At 43.8% G+C, this 11,891-nt stretch overlaps 1 pseudogene; it reads left to right on the top strand.

The window, feature by feature from the left end:
• Positions 1-241: 241 nt before the first annotated feature.
• The window catches only part of LOC131310466 (transcription factor MYB106-like), a 39,901-nt pseudogene continuing 28,251 nt past the window's right edge, over positions 242-11,891 (top strand).

The following is an 11,891-nucleotide window of genomic DNA, read 5'->3' as shown; positions in this document are numbered from 1 at the left end:
TAGCAGTATCTCACTGACAGACCTAGTAACTGCCCTTTCTGGGCAACGTCCTGGGAAAATAAATACAGAGTAAAAAAATCCAACAAATTTTCTACTACTACGTACATCCATATGTACGAGTATCCCATTAAACGGTCCTATCCCATTAAATGGTCCAATCTACCTTTTCATAAAATGCGATGTGCCTTTCATACTATCCCCATCACATTCTCCAATCTTTACTTCCATAAAAGAAAACAGACAAAGAAACAAGGAAAACATCTCTCTCTCTCTCTCTCTCTCTCTCTCTCTAGGATGGGCAGGCCACCATGCTGTGAGAAGGTGGGGTTGAAGAAAGGGCCACGGACACCTGAAGAAGACCACAAGCTTTTGGCTTACATTGAACAATATGGTCCCGGAAGCTGGAGTGCTCTCCCCGCAGAAGCTGGTATCTCTATGATTGGTTTATAATTCTGCCACGTCATCCTGTATAGATTCTGTTCGTTTTTGTTTTTTTTTTTGGTGGGTACAATGTAACGCAAAAATTCTATTCCCGTGTAAGTGTCTCAATTAGGTAACCGGGACACTTGGTACAATGGTTATGTAGCTATGTACACACTTAGATGCACTGAGGTTGCGAAGCTGATACTCTATAAAAGGGTTGAGAAGGAATTTGGGCAGTAAAAATTCTTTAATATATGAAAGAAAATTCAAAATTATGTGCTTTCTAATTCATTGCTAAGAAAATTAAGGCTTAGTGCGCAAGGTAAGGGATAAAGCCTTTGCTTGGTTCACAAATCGGTGGCATTGGGCTCCCCACATTGTTAGATTTTTGGAGGACTACTCACTCCGTTTCTAAATGATAGTCACTACGAAAAGACGTGATATTTTTGAAGAAAAAAATAAAGTACTTTCTTGCATAAAGTTTTAAATTTTTGGACACCAAATTAAAAAACTAATTGAAATCTTTAAGTTAATTTTAAAAAATTTAAATGCATGAAAGTATTCATGGAGGACTGGATCAATGCTCTTGATGACTTGGAGAGTGATGTTTTCGTGGAGGATGATGATGACTTCGAGGATGGTGCCTCTATTTCTCTGGAATTTTAATTCTGTGGTTTGGCTATTTTGCTTTGCTCTCTTAGTCTTCGGTTTTGTCCTTTTGGTTTGTTTCTTTTGGGTTTGAAGTTTAATCTTTTGGCTTTAATTTGTTTTGGTATTAGCTGTCGCTGAGTTATTTTTAGCGGATGTTTTGGTTGGTATCTTGCCTTCTTTTGATTTTAGTTATTGGGTGACGACATCGGTCTGCCCATGATCATTTTAATATTTTGAATCATTTCAAAATATTAATGAAAAAAAATTGCTATAAAGTATTTCATTTTTTGACATAAAAATTGCATGTCTTTTTGAAGTGAACTATCATTTAGGAACGGAGAGAATAAATGGAGTACAAGAAATAGAGTAGCTTCTAGGATTAAGCAATGTTGAGTGCTTCTAGGATTAATCAATCTTGAGTGCTTGGCTCAGGTGGGTGGTATGGAACAACTCTAAGAAATATATTTCCTTTAACCCTTTTCACTAATTCGCTAAAAATAGATTTTGCTTTTAATCCAGTGTAACTCCACTTATGTCAAACCTTTAAGGGTATGTTTGGTCCAATGGAATCAAAATTGGAATGATTGGTCATTCTAATGGTGTAGGGGGATGAAAACAATTGACGCTTCGGATCAACTGGATTGCAACGGCTTATTCGTGCCTCTTCACCGGAACCCTAGCTCGACGTCTGAACCCTAATCTGCAAAATAGACAGGGGGTGAGTGCACCTTTGCCTCTCGTGGCAAAGGCCCTCCGATGCTTTTGTTAGTATCACGTACTAGAAAACTCAGCCCTAATTATCAGTAGGAAAGCAATAATAATGCAATATTGCGTACCTCTCACCTCTAGGTTTTCCTCATATTTATAGATTTATGGATGCTTGCTGTCCAAGCATCCTTATTGCCATAGGATTCAAGGAGTCTCGTTTCCTTTATCAGTTTATGGAAAAGAGTCCTTTTAGGATTCTTTTTCCTTTAAGAGCCGAACATCCCATACTCGTTGGGTATCTTTCTCAGATCCTATATTCTTGGGATCTTTATCCCTATATGAGACATGACTATTCTGGAATCTTCCAGAAATATTCTCTCTGCTCCTACTCTCGATTGGAGTTCCATCTTTGTTCGGCCGTCTTATAGCCGAACAGACGTCTTGGACCAGTTAACTCACATGTAACTGGTCCTTGAGCCCGTACAACCTTCCTGGATCATTGACTTCTCATGTCACTGGTCCATATTGCCGAACACTTGTTTAGCATGATGACTGTCCTGTCTATATTCAAACTATGGTCCCACGTACCATTTATTCGGATATCGATTGCATTGCTTTCAACCCGTGATCACTCGTATCACGTGCTAGGTTCTTTACATCATCTGTTCGGCTGTATCATAACCGAACAGTCTATTTATAGCCATGACTTCTCATATCACTGGTCCATATCGCTGTTCACCGAACTACTCGGCGGTAAGTCTAGTCGTATTTACCACGTGTTCCTAGACATCACGTGTTCGATAACTAAATGTACCTGCTCGGGAATACCTCCCTACAATTGCTCCCCAGCTTCATATATTTACCACTGTTCGGGGGCAATATATGATGCTTAGAAACAGAATTCTATCTAGACCAAACTCTTTTGATCCCGTGCAGTAATAATTTCGATATCTTATTGATGCCTTTTGGCGCCTATGTCATTATACCATTTCGGGGTAAACGACTCCACGTGGCACGTTTCATATGCCTAGCATTAACTTCGAACTGACGTTCTATGAAACGGCGTCAGAACGGTTTCTGCTTTCCGTTACTTTTTCCTGTAACGGCGTGAGAGGAGACGTTTCGTCTCCGTCTCTTACCCTTAAACCCCTGAAAGGGCTCTCTTTGGTTTTTCATCCAAAACATTCAAACTTTCAGTTTTTCTCCGTAAAGCTTTCCGCCATTGCCGCCGCCTGCAAACTCGATTGGATTCAAGGGAATCGTCACAATATTCTCGTAAGATTCTTGCTCTCATTCCCCTTCTTCTTCTTAGGTTTCTATCTGAGATCTCATTCTCAGATTTGGTGGGTCGTTTCTAGGGTTTCAATTCGTACCCATTTCCATCTTTTCTTCTTTTCTGAATATACTCATGGCGGATGACAACCCTCCTAGACCCAGTAAGTTTAGGAAGCTTTGTGATACCCCTGCTGCCATGGCGGCATTTAGAGAAAAATACAATATCCCTGAAAACGTAGGGCTTGAACTCGCTCCATTAGGAGCGGATAGGGATGTTGGATCGTGGGATAGAATGTGTATCCCAATCGTGTCCATTGTCGAAGGCGGGGTCCGTTTCCCCCTTCATCCACTCCTCCGCCAGATTTTAAGCTGGTACCGTCTTACACCCATGCAAGTTTCTACGAACGTTTTTAGACTGATAATGGGGACTATAGCCCTAAATGGGATTCTAGAAACCAATTTAGGAATCTGGGACATCCAGTGGTGGTATAGTATAGTACTAAACCCTGAGTACAATACTTACTACTTCAAAGTTAGGAGGGCAGAGAAGCGCTTCGTGCTCAATCTGCCAGATTCTGCTCGTGACCATGAGATCGACTTCCTCTATGTAACTGGAGCATTCGAGCCTTTAGGGGAAGATGGCCAAGTGCTGGGGCTCCATTGCCCCCACATATGGGGCTATCCACGTATGCTCTTGATTTTCCTCTTTTACAATTCTTCATTTACTGCTTTCTCGTAGCTTTTCTCATGGACTAAATTTGGTTTTTCAATTTGAATTTTGCAGCTGAAAACGTTAATCATCGTCCCAGACGTACACCAAGCAACATCCGAACAGAGGACATTAACAAAGTTCTGAAATATAAAGGCGTGCCTGGTACCCGAACAGCTGGTCGGGGTCGTGACGCTGACGTGCTTCTGGGATACGATCCTGCGTACAGAGGTGTCATCGACAGGAGGCTCGCTCATCCTAGCACCAGCGCTGCCTCTACATCGACTGCTCCTCAGCCTAGGAGCACAAGAGCTAACGCAGGAGTAACTGTAGCTGGTCAATTGGGTGAAATCCCTATTTCCGAAGGTGTTCCATTACCTCGAGTTAGAGTTCGAAGATCCAGACAGGTCATTCCTCTTCAACCCGAACAGCCAGTATTGAATCTTGACACCAGTCAATCATCCTCTTCAGGTTATTCTCAATTTTCTCCTAACTCAAGCACCATGACACGTCAGCCTTTAAACCTCAGCTCCCTCCTCACCGTCTCTTCTTGGGGACGGGGATCTGGTCGGGTAGCTTCCACAGGGAACGCCCCCCCTGCACCCCGTCGCAACAGAGGAGGTTCGAACCGCTCCACTTCATCTCGTGAAGTGGAGACTACCATAGAGGCCAGTGATGCTCACAGAGACAAACGGCCTAGATCAGAAGACCCAACTGGTACTGCGTCTCAAGCAGATACCGAAACACATCACCCCGTTTCACCAACTACCCAAGTACTTCCTCAAACATGGACTCCTCTATTCACTAGAGGAGACCGTCCCGTTCATGTCGGGGACAGTGCTAGTTCGTCGGAAACAGCACTTGCTCTGGCCCAAGGATTGTTACTCCCTGTTGACTTACAGAAAGAGTCTTCGTCTCCCCCTGATCGGCTTGTGTCCACTGGTCTCGTCAGTGGAATCAAGGTAACATAAACTTCTCTTTTTAAAAGCTCCAATGTTGTAATATTTAAGAGAAAAGTTACTTACGTTTTGTTATTTGCTTTAGTTTATCCAAAAAATGGTCGTACTGGGCCAAAAATTCCAGGAAGCTGAAGCCGAAAGGATCAGGCTTTTAAATGACAACACCAGGCTAATCCGAACAGTTACGAGATTAGAGAGGGAGAGAGATAAAGCTAAAGCTGATTTGTCTGAAACAAAGGGCAAGCTTGAGACCACAGAGGAGAGCCTTCATCATGTTTTGGCCGAGATGGACAGCACCAAAAAGGCATCCTTTGAAGATGGTTATCAGAAGGGTTTCGACGCCACAACATCAAGTTACGTCGAGCAGATGCCTGATATTCAAGATCAAATCTGGGTTGCCTGCTGGGAGGCATGCCTTACAAAGGCAGGAGTTGCTGAGGACTCTCCCCTATGGGTTGAGAATGATCTACCAAGTCGCCAAGTTGCAGCTCAAGCAGATGATGTTGATCAACAGATTGACAATTTTGCAGATGTTGATGAAGATATACAAGTTGAATCACAAAATGACGTGCAACCATCTGTTCAGGAAATGACCACTGAGATAGTTATCCCAGAGGTACAAACTGCTGCTGCTGTTGCTGAGGCTGCCGTCCCTCCTGAGGTTCAGAACCTAGATTAAGATAAATCATCCGGCTGGTCTTGCATGACCATAGCCTTCTTTACCCTACGTGGTAGCAGTACTATCAATACTTTATTTTAAAACAGGTATTCGGCCCTTCGTGGCATAACTTTTTTTGCTCGGCTTCCATGTTTGCTGCATCTGTTCGTATGCAATTTCAATCTAAGTATTTCGTACTGTTTAAGCATCGTTTATGTGCATAAGTATTCGTACTTTAAGCAAATCCTACAAACATGCTTATTTTGTATTGAGTTTAAGTTTCACGTACTTAAAAACATTTGTTTCCCAGTGTCTCGTACTGTTTTAAGTTTAGTACTTTACAAGTGTATTCATACTTGTTAAGTATCACGTACTCACACAAAATCGCCTAAGTATCACGTATTTAGAACATCACACAAGTGTTTCGTACTTGTGTTTAAGTTTCACGTACTTAACTAAATGTGGCTTACATTTAAGTCAAGCCAATATAGGTTCTCAAGTATCACGTACTTAAAACACCATATAAGTATCTCGTACTTTGAACGTCCATACAAGTATTTCGTACTTGTATTTGTTAAAAGAAAACACACAAGTATTTTCATACTTGCTAAGTATCACGTACTTTAAGAAAATACATACAAGTGTGTTCATACTTGCATTCAAATGTATACCCAGGTTTCACATACTTGGGATTCTATACAAGTGTTTCGTACTTGTATTTGTTAAGTGCCACGTACTTAAAAATGTATAAAACTTTTAAGTTTCACATACTCAAAAGGTATACCCTGCTCCCCAATACGAATAAGGAGAACCAAACTCGTAGTTCGTATTTAAATACCACAACAGTTATTCGAAAGAAGTGATTTTATTCATAATCTGTAAAACGCAAAAGGGCGTTACTCGTACCCTTGTTTTAAAAAATAATCAAAACTAGAACAAAGGAATTATATTCGTAATTCCCACACAATCACGTAGTGTAAATCCAAAACAGGATTTAATACTTCTAAACAAAGAACTTTCGTAAATTATGAACATTCCAAGGCCTTGGAATTGGATCACCATCCAAATCTGCCAATCGATAGGCTCCTATGCCTATAATCTCAGTTACTCTATATGGGCCCTCCCAGTTGGCCCCCAGCTTGCCTTCGTTAGCCACCGTGGTGTTGCCGAGCACTTTTCGTAGCACAAGGTCCCCAACACCAAATTCTCGAGGGTGAACATGCTTGTTGTAGCTTTTCATCAGCTGTTCTTGGTAAGAAGCAAGATGTACCAAGGCTTTTTCTCTCCTCTCCTCGGCAAGGTCAAGCTCGATTTGAAGGGCCCTGTCATTGCCTCCACTCTCAACCAAAGCTGTCCTGTTGGTCGGCAGACCCACTTCCAGAGGTATAACAGCCTCTGTTCCAAATGCCAACGAATAGGGGGTCTCTCCCGTAGACCTCCTAGGCGTTGTTCGGTGAGCCCACAAAACTAACGGTAACTCATCAGGCCATTTTCCCTTTGCTTTGTCCAACCTCTTCTTTATCCCATCTAGGATAGTTTTATTGGATGCCTCTGCTTGCCCATTACTCTGAGGGTAGGCTGGGGTGGAATAAAAATTTCTTATTCCATATTGGGCACAAAAAGTCTTGAATTTCTTCTGAAATTGGGATCCATTGTCTGTAATCAATGAATAAGGAACCCCAAAACGAGTGATGATGCTTTTCCACACGAACCTTTCTATCATAGGCTCAGTGATTTTGGCCAGTGGTTCTGCCTCAATCCACTTTGTAAAATAGTCAGTTGCAACAAGCAGGAATTTTCGATTCCCAGTTGCTTTGTGCAATGGACCCACGATATCCATCCCCCATTGAGCAAAAGGCCAGGGACTTGTTAATGGCACCAGATCTTCGGCGGGTGTTCGAATCATTGGTGAGAACTTTTGACATTTCTCACAAATCTTTACATACACCTTTGCATCTTCTTGCATGTGTGGCCACCAGTAGCCTTGAGTAATTGCTCGGTGGGCAATAGATCTGCCTCCAGCATGGCTCCCACATGTTCCCTCGTGGATTTCATGAAGGAACTTCTGTACCATCTCAGGATGTACGCATAGCAAATAGGGACCCGTAAAGGATTTCCTATACAACTTACCCTCTGGGGACAGCCAAAACCTAGCAGATTTGACTCTTATCTTGTGGGCCTCCTTTTTATCAGAAGGGAGTATCTCGTCTCGTAAGAACTCCATTATTGGGTCAATCCAACTTGGTCCTTGGTTCACGTCCAAGACCAAGTCTACACTCCTCCCAATGCTCGGCTCATTGAGGTATTCTACTGCCACCCTTCTTTTAAACTCTGTTGGTACTGCTGCAGCCAACCAAGCTAAAGAGTCTGCATGAGCATTCTGTCCAGAACTTATTTGCTCAATATATACCCTCTCGAAGGTATCAAGCAAGTCTTTTGCTGCCTGCACGTAGGCTACCATCTTTTCATTCCGAGTCTCGTACTCTCCGGACAGTTGATTCACAACAAGCTGGGAATCACAATACACCCTGACCCGTTCTGCTTTTAAGGGTCTTCGCACTTCTTAACCCAGCCAAGAGTGCTTCATATTCAGCCACATTATTCGATGCACTGAATCCAAGCCGAACAGAGTGTTCAATGAGAACTCCTTGAGGAGGAAAGAGGACAACTCCAATTCCAGAACCAGTATTGCACGCTGATCCATCAACGAATAACTTCCATTCTTTGGGGATCCTGTTCGGCTACGGGTTGATCCTTCAAGGATGATGTCTTAGCTGCCTGTTCCTTTCTCGTAGGAGGCAAAGGAGCAACAGTGGGGGAAAACTCTGCCACAAAATCAGCCAATACCTGGCCTTTAATTGCTGTACGTGGCTGATACTCGAGATCATACTGACTTAACTCTACGGACCATGTCGAGATCCGTCCCGAGAAATCTGCCTTTCGAAGCAGTGATTTTAATGGATACTCAGTATAAACCACAACCTTATGGCTTTGGAAGTAGTGTGGCAATTTCCTGGTTGCTGTCCTAAGTGCCAGGACAAGTTTTTCTAAAGGCAGATATCTCGTCTCTGCATTCAACAACGTCTTGCTAACATAATAGATGGGGATTTGTTCGATCCCCAAGTCCTTCAACAAGACTGCACTTACTGCATGCTCGGAAACAGCTAAGTACAGAATTAAAGACTCACCAGGCTGTGGAGTTGACAACAGTGGGGGCTCGGCCAGGTACTTCTTCAGGTCCTGGAAAGCTTGTTCACATTCTGCTCCCCATTCAAATCCCTCCCTTTTTTTCAACAACTGAAAAAAGGGTCTGCATTTGTCGCTTGACCTGCTGATGAATCTGTTCAATGCTGCTGCCATTCCTGTCAGCCTCTGGACTTCCTTGGTAGTTTTGGGACTCTGTAATCTCTGCAAAGCATCAATTTGTTCGGGATTTGCCTCTATCCCCCTTATGGTTACCAAATGGCCCAAGAACTTTCCTGAACCAACTCCGTACGCACACTTCGAGGCGTTGAGTTTCAATTTATACTTCCTCAGGATTTCGAACACTTCCTTTAGATCAGAAATATGCCCTCCCTTTTCTCGACTCTTTACCACCATATCTATGTAAACTTCCAAAGTCTTCCCGATGAGCTTCTTGAACATAATGGTTGCAAGTCTTTGGTATGTAGCCCCAGCATTCCTCAGCCCAAATGGCATGACACTGTAACAGTATAACCCTCGTGGTGTGATGAACGAAGTCTTCTCTTGATCAGGTTCGAACATAGCAATCTGATGATATCCTCGATATGCATCGAGAAAACTCATTCGCTCGTAGCCAGATGTTGCATCAACCAATTGGTCAATCCTAGGCAAAGGAAAACTGTCCTTAGGACATGCTTTGTTCAAGTCTGTGAAGTCCACGCAGACACGCCACTTTCCGTTCTTCTTCTTTACCACAACAGTGTTGGATAACCACTCTGGGTAATAGACTTCACGTATTGCCTTGGCCTCTAATAAACGATCGACCTCTTCAATCACTGCATCTACATGCTGCGCGGCAGCCCTTCGTTTTTTCTGAATGATCGGCTTGTGTTGAGGGTCAATGTTTAAATGATGACAGATCACGTCTGCATCCACCCCGGGCATTTCCTCTGGCACCCATGCAAAAACATCAATATATTCCTTTAGAAATCTTATTGACTCAGCCTTTTCGTTTGCTGATAATGATTTCCCAATCAAAAAATATCTTTCAGGATCAATCTCGTTGATCTGAATCTTCTCCAGGCCCTCAACCACTTTTTCAGCCGGGCTTCTCCCAACATCCTCGATGATTGGTTGATCTGGTACTTCTAGTGTGTGAACATGGTGGACCTTCGGGGCTGTTTTGATGATGGAAATCAAGCATTGCTGTGCCACCTTCTGGTTTCCTTTAAGGACTTCAATCCCATTTGATCCTGGAAATTTCACCATCTGGTGATAAGTCGAGGAGACTGCTCTCATTTTGTGCAACCACGTCCTCCCTATAATCGCGTTATAGGAAGATGGGACATCAACTACCAAAAAGTCTGTTCTTAACACTACTGATCCAGCCCGAACAGGTAGAGTCACCCTTCCCAGGGGCCAAACTGCTCCTGCACCGAACCCAATTAGAGGTGTTGTTGATTGTTCCAAGTCCGATTGGGCCAGGCCCAGCTTCTTGAATGCATCATAGTACAACACCTCTGTACAGCTCCCCGAGTCCACTAGAATTCTTTCGATGTCGTATTCCCCAACTCGTAGGGTTACGACCAATGCATCATTGTGGGGTATTTGGATCTCCGCCAAGTCATCGTCACTGAATGCCATGCTCTCGTTGCATGCATTAGTCTCTCGCCCTCTCTTGTTTCCCAACCGCATCACGTGCTGATCATGCTTGACCTGTCTTTGCAACAGCCTCACCTCACTCCTCGTATAAGGTGCAGCCAACCCATGTATCATATGGATCACGCCTTTAGGGTGTTGCTCGTAACCCAGTTCCATGACCTTCCCTTTCTCTTTAGGGTCCTCCTGGATAAACTCCTTGAGATAGCCTCGAGAGACCAAATCATCAAGGTGCCTCTTGTATACCTCACAATCCTCGGTCATATGGCCCCAATCCTTGTGATAACTGCAGTGCTGATTCGTAGCACGTTTTGCATCTTTATCTCCACCTAGACTTGGGGGCCATTTAAAATATGGCTGATTCTTTATTCGATAAAGAATCCTGTATATTGGCTCCTTCCAAACCGTAGTGATAGAGAAGAAGGACTTGGGGTCAGGAGCTTGCTTGTCTTTGTATGGCTCTTTCTTAGCCTGTCCGTACTCCCTTCTGTCTTTGTAAGACTTGGGTTCAGGCTTATCCACCTTTTTGGCAGGTGTCTTCTGCTGTTCGGCAACCGTCCTGCCATCCTCACGGAGTATGTCATCCTCCATTTTGGCGTGTTGCTCTATCCGTTCCATCAATTTAGCCAAGGTGGCTACTGGATGTTTATTCAATGAACGGCGCAGCTCTCCCCGAACAGGCAAACCAGTTTTGAACGTAGCAATTGCATACTCTTCACTGCAACTTTCAATCTCGTTGAAAGTTTCCCAGTACTTCTTTGCATAATCCCTGATCTGCTCGTTCTCCTCCTGCTTCATGGTAGAAAGACTCTCAAAAGTCTTTGGGGCCTTTCTGCTTGTTAAAAACCGAGCAGTGAATTCCTCCGCCAACTGCCTCCATCCTCGTATGGATCGTGGGGCCAACTTATGAAACCAGGATAAAGCCACCTTGCCAAGACTGGAGGGAAACATCTTGCACAAGATGGAATCATCCCCCTCATGCATAAACATGGCCTGTTGGTAATGTTGTATGTGAGCTACGGGATCCGTATTTGTCTCGTAAATTACGAATGCACCGTGCTTCACTCTGCTCGGCAACCTTGCTTCTTGTAGCCTCCTTGTAAAAGGGGAGGCTGCAATATTACTCAGGGCCTTGCGTGCTGCTTCTCGTGCAGTTACTGTCCCATCCTCTTGCTCCTTTGACTTATGGGCCGAGGTCTTGACCCAATCAGCATCAGGTCTCTCGTACCTGTCTCGATGATGCTTTCTTGTGTCCTCTTCCTCGGGGGTAGAACTCCGGTCTCTGCTCTTCCTTTTTCGTGAAGAAGTCCTTCTCTCCGGTGTTCGGCTTCTACTTTTTCTTCCCCTTTTTCGTGGAGAAACTTCATGACGCCCTCTAACAGGACTTCTGCTCCCGCTTCTGCTCCTTCTTCCTCGTGAAGGAGCTTTTCTGTATGGTACCACAGCATACCTATTGCCTCTAGAATTTCTTCGAGACAGGCCAGAATCCTCCGGATGATCCCTAATTCTTTCCAATTCTCTGATCTCATGCTCTCGTTTTTTAATCAGACGAGCATACTCCTCGACTTCTTGCCTCTTCCTATCAAGAACGTCGTCACTATGGTGCACACTCCTGGAGTGCGCGATCGATTCATCCCTTTGATGGGATTTACTCCTTCTCGTGGAT

This window comes from Rhododendron vialii, chromosome 12a, assembly GCF_030253575.1.
Source record: "Rhododendron vialii isolate Sample 1 chromosome 12a, ASM3025357v1".
Lineage (NCBI taxonomy): Eukaryota > Viridiplantae > Streptophyta > Magnoliopsida > Ericales > Ericaceae > Rhododendron > Rhododendron vialii.
This window is presented reverse-complemented; position numbering and strand designations above follow the sequence as displayed.